Below are 11695 nucleotides of genomic sequence, written 5' to 3' on the forward strand. Positions count from 1 at the left end.
TGTTTTTAACTTTAACAAAGAAAATAATTCTAAAGTAAAAAACGTGTTATTGGGGTTAAAAAAGTCAAAATATCATTTATTAGGGTTTTTATTGCAGACTCCCAAAAAACAAACACACATTGAATGCAGAACGCGGTTTTAGAGAGATGGTGATGATGACGATAAATAGCAAAACACAAAGCAACAGGTGAGAGAAAGCAAGTAGGGTTGGGCTGACTTTAGTTTTAAGCTTCTGTTACCCTCTGTGTATGTTGTACCAGCATGCATGAGCTTTGAGTAAATGCACTCTTTGGCTCTTCGCTGTCACCCTACCCCACTCCACCCCTTTTGACTCTTTTAAGTCAGCTTCTCACTCTACCATTGTTTCTTGCTTTCAATTCTTATGCATCCATAACCTCACCCCTTTTCAATTCCCAACAAAACACAGTAGCTAGATCTAGTTTAGCTTCTTCATATATACATACATATATATTAAAAGAGAGCTAGCTAGCTTCAAGATCATCTTAATTTTTCAGGAAATGGGAAGACCACCATGTTGTGATAAATTTGGTGTCAAAAAAGGTACATGGACCCCTGAAGAAGATATCATGCTAGTTTCTTATGTTCAACAACATGGCCCTGGTAACTGGCGTCAAGTCCCTACTAACACTGGTATGTGTATCATAACATATGTGTGTCAAAACTTGTGAATAAACAGGTTAAAAGTTTCTAGTTTTGGGATGAAAAGGTCTTTAACAAATGATCTATACAAAACTTTATGTTTCTGTTGAATTAAGGACTGAGAAGATGCAGTAAGAGTTGTAGGTTACTGAAGTGGTAGGTCCCAGCAGAGCCCAGTTGGACCCGCAAGACTCACCTTGAAGAGAGACGTCTGCGCAGAAACCAACTGGATCCGCAGGACCCACCATGCTCAGAGACGTGACGTCCTTACGCGCAGTACGCAAGCTGTTCCCGCAGGAAATGCCTCCCAATGGTGAAGGACTCTGCCTGTTCCCGCAGCTGCGGATACAAGCCATCAGGGAAGGCCACCCGCGCAGCAAGGCTACACGCACAAGGCACTTAGCTCTCAATCATTCAGTTGTCACCTGAAGGAATGAGCAAAGCCGGGAACAATCCCGCACAAAGGCGGGAGGGGGAATACTCCCGCCCAAAAGCCAGTCCGTACGATACGGGAAGTTCTTCTGTACTGTACCTGACGAGGTATGGGCAAAAGATCTGACTAAAGATACGACAGCTTATTGACAACAGTATGGCAAGCAGCATGCTCTTGTACTGTATGTCACTATTAGCCGCTGCCTACTCACCAACTCCTGTCATACCACGTGCATAGCCGGCAGTTGGTGGAAAATGAATAGTACACAGCAGGCCTGGTCACTATCAGCCGCTGCCTACCCACCAACTACCAGCAGGGCACGTGCGTAGGCCACAGTTGGTAGAACAGGAATACTATTCAGACGGCCACACCTTCTTGGAAACCTACCTTCGGCTATAAATACCCCAAATGGTATGATCATCTCATCTCATCACATTATCATCATATACTATCTCGTATTACATATTATACCTGATATCTGCTCTAGCAATCTCTTAATATACATTTATATTTAAATAGCAATCTAGTCTGATTCTCACGCCGGAGGGTGGTCACAAGGAGGAACCCCCCCCCCCTTCTCAGTAACAAGCTCACGGTGTCTGTTTTGCAGGTTATCAGAAGAACCATCTTTTCTGGGTCTAACCCCTCGTGGGAAACATCTATCTAACCCCCAGGTTATCCGTAATCTGCACCGGGGTCCGGTTAGTGTTTCTTCATTGGCGCCATCCGTGGGACAAAAGCTAGAACTTCATTTCTTCAGTTTTTTCAAACTTCTGGAAAGATGGTTAAAGAAACTCCGGTAACCACAACCCCAGCTACTGGGGGGAATACCGGCGACTACACAGTCTTTACAAACACTACCCCGGTTACCCAAGCCGGGGCAAGTGAAGTAAATTTTACGAACACTACCCCAGTTACCCAAGCTGGGGCAAGTGCAGTAAATAATCGCTCACTGGGATTCACCGATACCCAGCTAGAAAAACGAAGACTCCCCCGCCAAACACTCGATGAAGTTAAGGCATGAGCGGAGGCACGTCAGAAGGAATTCCAAGCTGAGTTGGACAATGCTTGCGTTCCGTCCAACAGGCTGACGAATTCGAAGAATACTTGGACGATGACTCGGAGGAATCCGACACCGACGCGAACCCTCGCCATAGGGCAAAAGGGAAGCATAAGGAAACGGACTCCCAACCGAGAAGGCGTTTTGGAGAAGCCTTCAAACCAAAAAACACAGGTGGAAATCCACGTGACTTCTCCAAAACATTCAGACCAACTGTGGCAAATGCGGGAACGTCCAAATTTGCAAGGGACATTGCGGAAGCAATCGCCCCAAAAAGTGCCAAACAGATGTCCAAAATCGGCACATATGATGGTATATCTGATCCAGAAGATCATTTGAACAGGTTCATAGCAGGGGCAACCGTCAGTAGTTGGACGGAACCTACGTGGTGTTACATGTTCCAAATGACGCTTGTTGGGGCTGCTAGAGCGTGGTTCGATCGTCTACCGGTCCACTACATCTACGGTTGGGAAGACTTCCAGCAAAAGTTTAGCCAACACTTCAGCCAACAACGAAAGTATACCGAAGAGCAATGGACAATCCTCAAATGCATTCGAGAGGAAGATGAATCTTTGCCAGACTTCATCACCCGCTTCAACTCAAAGAAGCTAAGTCTGGGTAACATTAGCGAAGATCTTGTTCGCGCTGCTTTTATTCAGGGCGCGAACGACCCAGAGCTCATCCGCACCTTAACGGGTAAAGATGGCATGCCATCCACATGGGATGCCATCATGACAGCAGCTAAACGCTTTGCGGAAACTGAGAGGCAACTGGGTAGAGATCTCCCACAGAGCACAAACCTCTACACCCAGAAAACAAGAGAAGACAACGTCCTTACCGCCAGACTAAACAAAAAGCGGAAGCTAGGCATTTGGCAGTCAAGGGTAAACTTTGACACCTCATCCGGCTTACAACATCGGTTAGGCGGAAGGGATAGCGTACAGTCAAACCAGAACTCCATATGGACGCCACTCACCAAAAGCGTCACCGAGATATTCTCCACTGAGGAGCTCCCATGGCCAAAGGCTACAATAATCCGACATCGTCATAATGCTGATCGGAGCAAATACTGTGACTATCACAGGACAAAAGGCCACAACACTGAAGAATGCATAGACGTAAAGAACATGGTCGAAGCATTTGTCAGAGATGGGACGCTCGCGCACCTCGTGGCGCAATGAACGCTGAGCAGGCTGATGCGTGTAGAACCCCAGTTGGGGAAAACACGAATAAAATTGCAGCTTCAATGTTAGGAGACTACATACTGCGCAAACAACGAGATCCCGAACCAGGTGCATATCAGCTCGATGGCACTCCCATCCCAACAACAGGGAAGGGAGCTCAATTACACAGTTTGCATGTAGATCAATTCCAAATTTGTAAAGAAAAGGCCCAGAGCCACTTCTAATGGAAATGATTCTCCTTAGAACATCGACGCTGATGATTTTACATTTATACTTTATGAACTACCAACACTGATGCCGGTTTTCACCGCATACATAAGTGTGAAAGTCGTTGCGTGGGGAAGGCGGCAAAACCCGCAGAAACCCAAAAAACGGCAAACCTTCACGCAGGTCAGTTGAAGGGTAAAGTTCAGTCATCCCACTAAATGAAAGTGCCGGTCTATCCGCATGAATCATGATAGAGGAAACTGAATACTAACCTATTAACAACCGCGCGTCGAACGGTTAATTTATTCAACACGGATATGCCGGTTTTCACCGCATAATTACGTGGAAAGTCGTTGCGTGAGGAAGGCGGCAAAACCCGCATAAACCCAAAAAACGGCAAACCTTCACGCAGGTCAGTTGAAGGGTAAAGTTCAGTCATCCCAGTAAATGAAAGTGCCGGTCTATCCGCATGAATCATGATAGAGGAAACTGAACACTAACCTATTAACAACCGCGCGTCGAACGGTTAATTTATTTATCACGGATATGCCGGTTTTCACCGCATAATTACGTGGAAAGTCGTTGCGTGGGGAAGGCGGCAAAACCCGCATAAACCCAAAAAACGGCAAACCTTCACGCAGGTCAGTCATAGGTAAACTTTGGTCAACTAAATGAAAGTTCCGGTCCTAACCGCACAAATCATGAGAGGAAACCGAACCTATTGACAACCACGCGTCGAACGGCTAACTTATTCAAAACAGAGAATTTCTAACAAAAGGATGAGGAAAACCTACACGCAGGTTAGATATAGGTAAAGTTTAGCCATCCTACTAAGTGCAAGTGACGGTCCTACCCGCACAATCACGAAAGAGGAAGCAAAACTTCAACCTATTATCTACCACGTTCAAAGGTTAACTTATCCTAAACACTTAGAAATTTCAAAAAAAAATGAGGAAAACCTCCACGCAGGTCAGATGTAGGTAAAGTTTAGCCATCCTACTAAGTGCAAGTGACGGTCCTACCCGCACAATCACGAAAGAGGAAGCAAAACTTCAACCTATTATCTACCACGTTCAAAGGTTAACTTATTCTACACACTTGGAAAATTGCTAATTTAAACTAAAGTATGCAAGTCATATAACGTTTATAAAGCAAAGAATCCAGAGAAAGTAGCGGTCTTACCCGCACAAAGATTTATATTTCATAATATTCATTACAAGAATGGCCGGGTAACTACCCGCCTACAAGAATATAAATCTATACAAGCTAAATCTACCCTAGCAGTGGGAAGGGATCTTCAGGATCAAGCTTCAGGGCCACTTCCACTTGGACCAGCACCATCAGTAGAGCGTGGCAGTTCAAGGAAAGCTTTAAGGATAGCTAGCCCATCATCATCAGCAGCAACTTCGTTTACCTTCTCCACCACCGGATGCGGGAAGGCGGCATACTGATTCACTGCTTGGTCGTATACAGCTTCAGTATCTACATCAAATAAAGGGAAGTTGGAAGGCGGGATGCCTTTCTCAACGAACCCTAGACCAAGCAGGAACCCGGCCTTTTCCCCATCCTCATGAGAAGCGTTGAGGGCTGCGCTCATAGCATCGTCATAAGACGTCTCCATGAAGACTCGATGCAGAACCTACAAAAAAGAAAATATACAAGTATCATAACCTTTTCTATTTACAAAGAAAAGCGTGAAGACTTGAAGCTAAACATACCTGAGACAACGCTTCTCGAAGAAGCCATTCCTTGGCAACCAGAGCCTCCTGGAGGGCAGCTTGAGCTTCGTTACGGGCGCGTTCGGCTTCACTTTTGTTGAGGTTGGCAAGTAACACTTCTTTAGCCGCAGCCTCTTCGACGCCCTTTAGCTTCCGCTCAGTGTGGTCAAGCACCCCCCTCTGGTCTAAGATCTCTTGGAGCTTTTTGGCGTCTTCCATCGCCAAGGCATCATGAGCCTGCTGGAGAGCCTCTAATTTGGCTTTAAGCTCCTCATTCTCCACGCGTAGAGGCTCAGCAACAGCTTCAGCCATGGTGGCCCTCTCGGTTGCGTTCCTTGCAGTTTCCTAGCCAGCCGAAGCTGTTCGTTAACAGCTTGGGCAGCTTTGGAACGGGCCTCGAGCCGGGCCTGAACTTCAACCTCGAGAGCCTTGAAGGCCTTCTCCTTCTCCGCAGCCGCGGCGGAGAGCCTCCTATTCTCCTCCCGGACAGCCCGCGCCTGAGCTACTTCTTGAATGCGAGCTGCTTTTAACTTGTCGTTTTCACGACAAAGCAGCTCGACGCGCGGCTGCATCTGGGCCAGGAGAACCCGAAGCTCATTGCTTAGCCTACCCTCCTGGTAGCTAGCCATGGCTTCCCCCAACGCACCACTGGGAGCTGCGTGACGAGCCCACTCCACGCACTCCACAGGTGTGCGAAGGGTTGTTCCTCGGCGGATGTTCCATCGTGGAACATACACTTCATTGGAATCCGACACTGCAAAAAACATAAAGCAGTTAGGAAAAGATGATAAAAATATGAAAAGGGCCAAAAGAACCCTACGCACCTGTAGGGTCAACAACAGGCCGATAGCCGCCAAACCCATCACCTGAACCCAAGGGAAATCCATCCAAGAGGTCAGGCAGATGGGAAGGAGGCAGAGGTTGGCGATAAGCCCCATGCATACCTGAAGGATCGGCCGTCGTTGCCGATGACGGAGGAGGCATGGTAACAGCCGCCGCGGTCGCCGCTGCGGAGTCCGCAGCAAAAGTAACCGCCGGCTCAGTGAAAGATGCGGTAAAAATGGCACTGACAGCCGGCGGTGATGTCATCACAGCTGGAACAGTCGGCTCAACGGAGTGAGCAACTGAACCAGCGGAAGCAGGCGCAGGAGCAGCCGCCTGGGTCGTCGCCTCAGGTAGGCTGACCAAGCCTACCGTCATGGGCGGAGGGGTACTCCTCTGCGCTCCACCCTGGAATGCGTCAACATCCACGCCTGCACAAAGAAGATAAGTGTTAATGATATTAAGCTATGAAGTTAAAAATAAAGTTTGTACTTACGGGTTTTCTTGAGCCTGAAAGTGCGGACAGGCGGGGACGAACCCGATGGAGCCGGCCTTTTTGCGCCGCTCACCGTCGTCATCCGGGGCTCTCCGGAGGTGACAGTCGCAGCCTCCGGAGCAGTGGTCCTATCACCACCCGGGTTCCCCGCCACCTCCTCGCTCTCGGCCTCTGAGTCAGACCGAGGCACCGGATCGGCAGTGGAGGCCACCTTCTCCTTCCCCTTCCCGCCGGCAGCCTTCTTCTTCCGCACCAACGGAGGACCATCTGCGGATTCCTCATCAGAACATAAGATTAGAGGAATTCCAGCAGAGGTTTCAACATTGAGGGGTCGAGGGTTGAATAGCGCCTTACCTGGCCGCCTGGCGCTCAGGATCTCGTGGCCTAACGGGTAGACCTCCATGAACCGATCCGCCGTTTGTTATAGGATGGGCAACTCGTTCTCATCTAGAGCGCGAGTACCCATCCGAGCGGGACTGTCAGCCTCCCGCGGATACAGGAGCGACTGCAAGTCGTTCCCCTCTGAAATAAACAGGAAAGAAGTTAGAAGAGATTCTAAATCAACAAAAAGAAACAGAGCATAGCGTAAGGAACAGAGTTCAAACCGTATTCGAGGACGATCGGGATCTTTCGCGCATCCGCATCCTTCCACACCCGGCCCATCCCGAGCATCACCATCCCGGACTCCGCAAACCGGTAAACCGGAGATTGGACTCGGGATATCTTCGAGAACCATTCCGCCTCCTGGTAGTTGGAGGCGTGAAGGCTGGGAAGTGCTTGCCCATTCTTGAACTTCATGGCAAGGGGGATGGCGCGAGCGGAGATGAAAAAGAACTCCCGCTTCCACGAACGAAGACTGCGCTCGGTTGCGCTAATCTTCAAACCCTTGATCCGGGTTATCAGAGTATACCACCCCTGGATGCACCTCCAGGAGTAGAAGGTCATCAGGCGGTCGACATAGGGCTCAATGCCCAGAATCCGGCACACCCACTCGAAGTGACGAATCTTCGCGATCGCCATCGGGTGCACCTCGGTCAGGTGCACACCGTGCCTCTCCAGGACACGGTACACAAACTTTATCAATGGGAACCTAAGATTCCCATAAACAAAGAATGCAGCATATACCCCGATCTTGCCTCTGGGGGCATCATACACCGTCTGATGGGGTTCAGGAAACTCAGGCTCGAGAGACTCGAGCATGAACTTCCTGACGATGTACTCATACAGATCGACAGGCAGAGCACACTGGCACTCGCCAGCAGTACTCTTGTCATCGGCAAACACCCCAGCCTCCTGGGCTGTAGATTCGAGATCACGAGAAGACATCTTGCAGATGAAAGAAGAAAACGATTTCAAGAGAATGCTCGACTGAAAGGTGAGTATTCGCCGGAAATCGTTTTGAAGATGAAGAGAAAAGTGAAAGTGCAGATTACAAAGAACCCTCTCCCCCTTTTATATACTAATCGCAATTAATGCGATGAATTTAATGCGGAGGAGAGAGAAATCGAAGGTGCAATGAAACTATGACACGTGGCAAAAAGCAAGCTGGCAACAGTTGTTGAAAGGACGCGTACCATTAATTTCGCGGCCACGCGCCCGAAAAATCGCGCCCACGCGCCTGAAAAAGCGTCTGGAATGACCAGGTACTGTCACGTCACCATAACTTCCTGCACGTCCTGACACAGTCAGAAGAAACCGTCGCACGACGTTTCAGAGGTTTGGACTGTTCTTATCCTTTCACCAACTCTTCAAATTTCAAAATTCAAAAAGATTCAAAAGTAAGCGTGAAAATACCCCTTACCTTGGCAACCAAGTAACCATAAGACGGGTGCGGGTACAGTGTTAAGGCAAAACCCTTCACATACTTAGCACCTGCAGGGAATTGAAGCCAAGAATACCTCGGCAACCAAGTAACTATAAGACGGGTGCGGGTACAGTGTTAAGGCAAAACCCTTCACATACCTAGCACCCGCAGGGAATTGACGCCAGGAATACCTTGGCAACCAAGTAACCATAAGACGGGTGCGGGTACAGTGTTAAGGCAAAACCCTTCACATACCTAGCACCCGCAGGGAATTGACGCCAGGAATACCTTGGAAGTAAAGTAACCGTAAGACGAGCGCGGGTACAGTGTTAAGGCAAAACCCTTCACATACCTAGCGCTCCGCAGGGAATTGAAACCAAGAAGGATCTTCTGGGCAATGCTTGCGGAAACAGAAATAACATCCCCGCATAGCGGGAACGTCGAGAACTACATTGTTTGAAGCTCCAGGATGGAATTGGTGGTTTTAACATAATTGATCACTATGTTCAAAACTACCAAAACCTCATGGAGAATCCACACAAGTGGGACTCAACGCTCCAGACTTGCGAGGAGGTTACAGACCTACCCGCATCATACCCAAAGATCAAGCAGGAAAGTCGGGAATTTCTGCAAGTGACAAGGACTTCCGCGGGAAGAATCCCCATGGAAAACCTTAAAACTAAACCCTTTTCAAAACCCTTTGCTTAAAGTCCAAAAGTTCACCTCACTTTATTAAACATTCATGAGAAGAACATTGGACTAGGGGGACTTGAAGAGGTAGCTCCCAGCAGAGCCCAGTTGGACCCGCAAGACTCACCTTGAAGAGAGACGTCAGCGCAGAAACCAACTGGATCCGCAGGACCCACCATGCTCAGAGACGTGACGTCCTTACGCGCAGTACGCAAGCTGTTCCCGCAGGAAATGCCTCCCAATGGTGAAGGACTCTGCCTGTTCCCGCAGCTGCGGATACAAGCCATCAGGGAAGGCCACCCGCGCAGCAAGGCTACACGCACAAGGCACTTAGCTCTCAATCATTCAGTTGTCACCTGAAGGAATGAGCAAAGCCGGGAACAATCCCGCACAAAGGCGGGAGGGGGAATACTCCCGCCCAAAAGCCAGTCCGTACGATACGGGAAGATCTTCTGTACTGTACCTGACGAGGTATGGGCAAAAGATCTGACTAAAGATACGACAGCTTATTGACAACAGTATGGCGAGCAGCATGCTCTTGTACTGTATGTCACTATTAGCCGCTGCCTACTCACCAACTCCTGTCATACCACGTGCATAGCCGGCAGTTGGTGGAAAAGGAATAGTACACAGCAGGCCTGGTCACTATCAGCCGCTGCCTACCCACCAACTACCAGCAGGGCACGTGCGTAGGCCACAGTTGGTAGAACAGGAATACTATTCAGCCGGCCACACCTCCTTGGAAACCTACCTTCGGCTATAAATACCCCAAATGGTATGATCATCTCATCTCATCACATTATCATCATATACTATCTCGTATTACATATTATACCTGATATCTGCTCTAGCAATCTCTTAATATACATTTATATTTAAAGAGCAATCTAGTCTGATTCTCACGCCGGAGGGTGGTCACAAGGAGGAACCTCCCCCCCCTTCTCAGTGACAAGCTCACGGTGTCTGTTTTGCAGGTTATCAGAAGAACCATCTTTTCTGGGTCTAACCCCTCGTGGGAAACATCTATCTAACCCCCAGGTTATCCGTAATCTGCACCGGGGTCCGGTTAGTGTTTCTTCAGTTACGATGGACAAATTATCTTAGGCCGGGAATCAGAAGGGGAGATTTCACTGATGAGGAGGAGAAAATGATCATTCAGCTTCAAGCCCTTCTTGGCAACAAGTAAGTTTTTATTTAGTAGTACGAGTAATATTTGACGTTCAAAAATATTTTTTACATAAAATATACAAGACATAAAAAGTTTCCAAGAATCATGGGAAGTTGTGTTTTTCTGTGGTTGTAGATGGGCTGCAATTGCTTCGTATCTTCCCGAAAGAACAGATAACGACATCAAGAACTACTGGAATACACATTTGAAAAAGAAGCTGAAAAAGCTTCAAATGGGCTCTGAAGAACTCGATCTAATTCACAAAAAGAAAGATCGATTCGCGTCTTCAACGACTTCATCGTCTTCTTCACACTGTATCTCCAGAGGCCAGTGGGAGAAGAGGCTTCAAACCGATATTCATCTTACGAAACAAGCTCTGAATGATGCTTTAACTGTCGATGATCATAAGCCTATTTTGGTACCTCAAACTATAAAATCCTCAACACAAACACTTGTTTACCCTTCTAGCACTGATAACATTGCCAAATTGCTCAAAGGGTTTATCAAAAACACACACAACAATAACAAAACAAGTTCAAATGCAAGCGCTCGTGAGTCGAGTGATTAATGGAATGCTCTGAGCAGTGAAAGCAAGACTTCTTCTGGAACTGATTTGTCTGAAGCGTTTGAAACCCTTTTTGGGTTTGGTCGATCTTTCGGATCTCCTAACAGTTCTGATTTTGCACAATCGAACACATCGCCTGAGGGAAGTGTCTTCCAAGGGGAAAGCAAGGAGGGGCTGCAATTTATGATGCTTGAGAATTGGTTGCTTGATGAAACAACTGAGGGTGTGGTTAATCAGGGAAAAGCTCAAGATTTACCTAACTTTTCCTTTGATGAAAACAGTGATTTTTTTGATAATTGATATGTGCTTAGAAGGTTTTAATTATTTGAAACTTCATTCATAGGTTATTTTAATCAGTCTTGTGTTCCTTTGTATTTTTGGGGCTTAAGTTAATTATTTGGCATGACAGATGTAGAACTCGATCAATATGTATAATGTTGTCATGGGAATGTATAAGGATTACCATTGGTGATCTAATTACGCATGTGACGGAGGATGTTGACTTTTATAAAAATTTCTTGTAGAGAATTAAATGTACGTGTTAGATGGACTCAAATGTCATAGAATCAGTCGATTTAAAGCTGAATACTTTTCTTCAAAAACATATACAGTATACTTAATAAATACACATCACTGTCTGTGATCTTTAGTTAAGATTTTTTAATGTGACCTTTTGGTACATGTAGCTTTGCTAAATGCTAATTGATCTTTGTCTAGACTGAATCCTAAAATACTTATGTTATGAATTCAAATGTTTTTTCTTATATATATATTACTAAAAGTTCTTTAGAATTTAAGGCTGAAATGATACGCAAAGTACAAAAATTTGTTCATGAGTTCTATGTGGCAAGATGAGATTAAGTTAAATTGCCCTTTGGTAGTTTGGTC

General features: G+C 46.9%; 1 pseudogene; it reads left to right on the forward strand.

Moving 5' to 3' along the window:
* The first annotated feature begins 518 nt into the window (after positions 1–518).
* Positions 519–11116, forward strand: LOC143636427 (myb-related protein 306-like; annotated as a pseudogene).
* Positions 11117–11695: the final 579 nt, after the last annotated feature.

This window comes from Bidens hawaiensis, unplaced genomic scaffold, assembly GCF_021521415.1.
Source record: "Bidens hawaiensis isolate Kalapana, Puna unplaced genomic scaffold, B.hawaiensis_p1.1 tig00007952_1, whole genome shotgun sequence".
In the NCBI taxonomy this organism is placed as follows: domain Eukaryota; kingdom Viridiplantae; phylum Streptophyta; class Magnoliopsida; order Asterales; family Asteraceae; genus Bidens; species Bidens hawaiensis.